The 6,000-nt window shown below is 43.4% G+C and overlaps 1 long non-coding RNA gene across 2 annotated transcripts; it reads right to left on the minus strand.

The window, feature by feature from the left end:
* Nucleotides 1-3,990: 3,990 nt before the first annotated feature.
* LOC120692025 lies at nt 3,991-6,000 on the minus strand. Of its 2 annotated transcripts, none has more exons than XR_005682458.1 (3): nt 5,332-6,000; nt 5,003-5,104; nt 3,991-4,276 (listed from the first exon to the last, which is right to left on the minus strand). It is a non-coding gene; the product is annotated as an uncharacterized LOC120692025 (long non-coding RNA). The 2 variants fall into 2 exon arrangements; XR_005682457.1 differs by having other exon boundaries at nt 5,003-5,228.

The following is a 6,000-nucleotide window of genomic DNA, read 5'->3' on the forward strand; positions in this document are numbered from 1 at the left end:
CGTCCCCGGAAATTCCTCTACACCAATTTGCTCGGTTACTCTTCTAGTCACATTCGGAACAGAACAGAACTTCCAGACAAAGTACATCAAATTCGAAGTAGCCGACTTCGAATCTTCCTACCATGCTATCCTGGGAAGACCCGCGCTAGCCAAATTTATGGCAGTACCACATTACATGTACCTGCTCCTCAAGATGCCAGGCAATACAGGAGTACTTTCCTTACGTGGAGACCTCCTCAAATCCTTCGAGTGCGACAAGGAAGCAATAGATCACGCCGCCACAATCCGGGTCCCTAGCTCCGCCAGCGAAATACTTACTACTGCTAAGGAACTCTCACTCAAGGAGTCGACTCCTTCCAAGAAGCCAAGCCAGTCATCGGTTAAGCCTACTGGTGATGTGGGCACCAAGACCATCTAGCTACAAGAGGGAGACGACTCCAAAACCGCCATCATCGGAGCAGGACTAGGCGACAAATAGGAACTCAAGCTCATCAACTTTCTCAGGGCCAACCGAGACGTATTCACGTGGAAACCAGCAGATATGCCAGGGGTGCCCTAGGAGTTGATCGAGCATGCCTTGAAGGTCGACCCTAAAGCCACACCAAAAAAGCAACGGTTGCGGCGTTTCTCACCGGACAAGCGAGAAGCCATCAAAAAAGAGCTGGCAAAACTACTCAAAGCAGGGTTTATCAAGGAAGTTTACCATCCTGAATGGTTGGCTAACCCTGTGCTCGTCCAGAAGAAAAACAACAACGAGTGTAGGATGTGCGTTGACTTCACCAATCTAAACAAGCATTGCCCAAAGGATCCTTTTGGGCTACAACGTATTGATCAAGTAATCAATTCTACAGCAGGATGTATCCTGTTATCCTTCCTCGACTGCTACTTAGGGGCATATGCCTACAACACCATGTCCTTCGGGTTGAAGAATGCTGGTGCTACCTACCAGCGTGCGATACAGCTGTGCTTTGCCGATCAGTTACATCGCAATGTTGAAGCCTATGTCGATGATGTTGTCGTCAAAACTAAGACCCAGGATCAATTCATCACTGACCTGGAAGAGACCTTCAACAGCCTCCGGCAATTTCGTTGGAAACTCAACCCAACCAACTGCGTCTTTGGCGTACCCTCTGGAAAACTGCTCGGATTCATCGTCAGTAACCGAGGAATTGAGGCCAATCCAAAGAAGATCAATGCCATCCTGACCATGGATGCTCCAGCTACTATCAAGGACGTCCAGAAGCTTACAGGCTGCATGGCAGCTCTGAATCAATTCTTGTCTAGACTTGGCAAACGAGGTTTACCCTTCTTCAAGCTTCTAAAGCGACAAGATAAATTCGATTGGACTACAGAAGCCGCGGAAGCACTCGAGAACCTCAAGCATCATCTCCAGTCACCGTCTATTCTAACAGCTCAACTACTTGGCGAGGAACTACTCCTCTACATCGTCGCGACTACTCATGTAGTCAGTACGGGGATAGTTGTCGAACGCCCGGAGGAAGGCCACGCCTATGGCGTTCAGAGACTAGTCTACTTTATCAGCGAAGTACTCTCTGAATCAAAGGTTAGATATCCATCAATTCAGAAACTACTATAGGAAATTCTAATCACCTCCAGGAAGCTCCGACATTACTTCGATGAGTACAAGATCTCAGTAATAACTGACTTCCCATTGGGGGATATACTCCACAATCGGGACGCCACTGGATGAATTTCAAAGTGGGCAGTTGAACTGGGAGCCTTGGAAATCAACTTCAAGCCAAGAACAGCAATCAAGTCACAGGCACTAGTCGACTTCTTAGCTGAATGGTGGGAAAATCAAATTCCAGCACCTCATAACGTTCCAGAACATTGGGTAATGTACTTTGACGGCTCACTCAAACTCGACGGAGGCGGTGCAGGAGTTCTACTCATCTCCCCCAAGGGAGAGCAATTGAAGTATGTGTTTCAAATCTTGTTCAAGGTCTCCAACAATGAAGCTGAATAGGAGACACTGCTACACGGCCTTCGACTAGCAGTTTCTCTCGGCATCAAGCGACTACTTGTCTACAGCGATTCCCTACTCGTCGTCCAGCAAGTCAATAAAGAATGGGATATCAACAAGGATATAATGGACGCATACGTTGAAGAAATCAGAAAGCTCGAAAACAAGTTCTCAGGATTGAAAATCCACCACATAGACCGCGACAACAACGTGGGAGCCGATGTCCTCTCCAAACTTGGATCTACTCGAGCAGCTGTTCCACCAGGAGTCTTTGTCCATGAACTTCAGCATCCATCAGTCAAGGTACAAAGCCAACAAGCCACTGACAGGGAGACCCCGGCCACAATCGGAGAAGTACTGATGATTGAAGAAGATTGGCGGACCCAGTTTATTGACTTCATCAAGGAGTTCAAGCTTCCACCTCATGTTGATCCTAAAAGCGCTAAAGCTGCCCGCATCTTCAGGCGTAGCAAGGGTTTCGTCCTCGTCGGAGACAACCTATACAATCGCTCTTCTTCTGGCATCCTCATGAAGTGTGTTACCCTTAAAGATGGCAAAGATATCCTCAGAGAGATACACGAAGAAGTTTGTGGCAACCACGCCGCATCAAGGACACTAGTCGGCAAGGCTTATAGGTCAGGATTCTTCTGGCCAACAGCCATTTTAGATGCAGAGGACCTCGTCAGACGATGCCCTGGCTGCCAATTCTTCGGCAAAAAGACTCACGTCCCAGCACACAACTTGATAACAATCCCTCCATCATGGTCGTTTGCATGTTGGAGTTTGGACATGAACGGACCATTAACCATAGCTCCAGGAGGATTCAATCATGTGCTGGTAGCAGTCGACAAGTTCACCAAGTGGATCGAGTGCAAGCCCATTTTCAAAATCTCATCCGATAGAGCAGTGGATTTCATCTCTGACATCATCTACCGGTTTGGATTTCCTCACACCATCATTACGGATCTTGGCTCTAACTTCACTGCACAATCTTTTTGGGATTTCTGTGACAACTCCTGCATCGAGGTCAAATATACTTCAGTAGCTCATCCTCGGGCAAACGGCCAAGTAGAGCGCATCAATGGCTTAGTACTCGACGGCTTAAAGAAAAGACTCTACGACGCCAACACTAAGAAAGGTGGCAAGTGGATTCAAGAATTACCCCACGTGGTATGGGGGCTGCGAACGCAGCCTAGCAAAGCAACTGGACAATCTCCTTTCTTCCTCACTTACGGGTCAGAAGCTATACTACCCGCAGATATTATGTGGAAATCTCCAAGAGTAGAAGCCTATCAAGAAGGAGAAGCAGATGAAGCTCGACAACTTGAGTTAGACTCAGTTGAAGAGGCCAGAATCAACGCTTTAACCCAATCGGCTAGATATCTTCAAGGATTCAGACGCTATCATGATCGCAATGTCCAGTAAAGATCTTTCAACGTTGGAGATCTAGTATTACGAAGGATTCAAGATGAAACAGGATTGCACAAGTTAAATTCCAGATGGGAGGGTCCTTTCATTGTAACTAAGGTTACAAGGCCCGAATCATACATAATTTCTGATACAGACACTATTACAGAACAAGGATATAGTAACACCAACTTGTGTTACTATAAATCAACAAAAGTGTTACTAGTCTACCTTGTAACACATCTTGTTTGAGTTCCTATTGTTGATGTTACTAGAACTTAATCTATTGAAACACAAGATATGTGTACTTTTACATCTAAAAAAGTGTTACTATTTTGTAACACTATTTTTGGCCCAATGGAACATATGTGAAGTGTTACAATTATCATCCCGTGTAACCTAATTTTGAAGCTCTAGTAACACTTCTATATTATGGCAGTAACACTTTGTGAGAGCATAGTTCAAAATTTTAGGAACACATGGTTTGTAACAAATGTTTTGCCTATTGTAACACATTTAGAATTTCAAAAAATATTATATACACCTGGTTATGGTGCATAATATTGAAATGAAATTTTCTGATCAAACAAGAGACATTGTAGAATCACACAAATCACAAATAGATTTCAATAAGGATAGGAAGATACATTCATCTCGGAGAGTAAAAATTGGATTGCTTGTTCATAATATATATGTCATCGTATATACACATAGCAACATTATTCTAGGTAGCAAATCTACATGTATGAGTGTATAGCAGCGAAGAGTGCAATTCTGTCTTGCTGGAAATGAAATGTAAATATAAAGTATTCTTGAAATCTGCTGCTTCTTGATCATTGTTTTGCGCATCCAAAATATTCGAATTCGTCCATTAATGATTTCAACCTGCATAGGGAAGCAAGTTGTACTCTTGACCATTTAAACCTAAAAAAGCTAGTTGTTAACTCACATATCCAAAAACCTAGTTGCAAGTTACATGTATTGCAGGCCAAGAATTTAGTACTATTTTGGCGCTAGTTCCAATATATATCCACATGAATGTAAAATGATGCCCAATATCAACATATAAACAGTTAAGAGTACTCTATTGTTAAAAGCCAAGAAAAACCCTGCTAATTTTTTTGTCGGACAAATAGGATCATCATTCACTGTATTTGAACTCACCAATTTCAATTTTCACATAGATACAAAATATTGGATTGCCCATACAAAATATTAGATTGCTCATACATTTGCATATATAAAATGATGACACTATGTTTAAAGTTCCTATTAGATCACAAGTTATTGAGAGTATAGTGAAACCCCAGATACTATACAGATTATTCTGAAACATCTAAATAGTATTTATAGGGAAAAAAACTCAATTCGACTTTCATAGTACTTGACATTGCCAGTATATGTACAGAAACGATTGCATTTGGCAGTATATATATATATATATATATATATATATATATATATATATATATATATATATATATATATATATATATATATATATATATATATATATATATATTCAGAGTACAATTATATTGAACTTGAACCAGGAAAGCAAATTAACATGGAAGGAGAGTGCCATCTGACGCCAAGATATGATCAACTAACCTCTATCTAATATTCTTTTGCTTAAGCAGAAAAAAAACAATTCATCACATGTATTCCTTATGTTGCTGCGCACTCCAGTATCACACCAGTATCCTAGCAAGTCTGCCGAGAAATAAAATGTATGGATAGCTAGTTAGTCGTTTTAGAAATAAAATCTCACTGAGGCCGGATACTCACTAAGAAGATATTGAAGAAAATAGATGGATCAATGCAACAAGCATACACCCTGAAAATATTTTCAGATGAAAAAGAAATTACTATATGAGTAAGGTTCGTGTGACAGCATAATAGTTAGGAGGCAAATGCATTCTCTTGTGTTGATTACAGACCTGGAAGAAGCTTTGGCAGATTAAGATGCCAAACCACCGAATGGGCTACCTCAAATGTTGCTGCCCCGCATACGAAACCGCCAATTCCCTTTGGTAGGATGGAGAATTGGAGATGTCTCCATTCCACGACGGTGTGAAGCAGCGGCAATGCCTGCATTGCCTAGCCCTGACAGCAGGGAGGACCACCTCTGCCGACCAGGATCCAGCAACCCACGCCCAGCCACCCTCTTCCATCACCATCTCAGTGCCCAGTCGCGTCATCCCCTTCTCGGTGTTCATTCGACGATGCTGCGTCGAGGACGGTAACTTGGGGTACTATGAGGTGCGGCGGCGGCAGCGGCGCTGGGCCGCTAGCAGATTTGATTACTCTGCCAGCAGCGCGGGTCCCGATCCTGGATGGCGAGCGTCGCTGAGTCGCGGCGGCGGAGGCGCACGACGCTTGAACAGCGGCGGCAGGATTATTTGCGATCGATCTGAGGGAGAATTGGTAGGAATCGGTAGAATTTGCGATCGATTAGAGGAATCGGTAGGTTATTTAGCGGTGCACCGATCACTGAATTGAATGGCGGCGCGGCGATCAGCTTGGAGGAATTAAATGGCGGCGCGGCGCTGCGACAAGGATCGAGATTCGAGAGGGACGGTTGTCAAAATTGGGATTGTTCGAGGATA

Source organism: Panicum virgatum, chromosome 9N (assembly GCF_016808335.1).
Source record: "Panicum virgatum strain AP13 chromosome 9N, P.virgatum_v5, whole genome shotgun sequence".
Lineage (NCBI taxonomy): Eukaryota > Viridiplantae > Streptophyta > Magnoliopsida > Poales > Poaceae > Panicum > Panicum virgatum.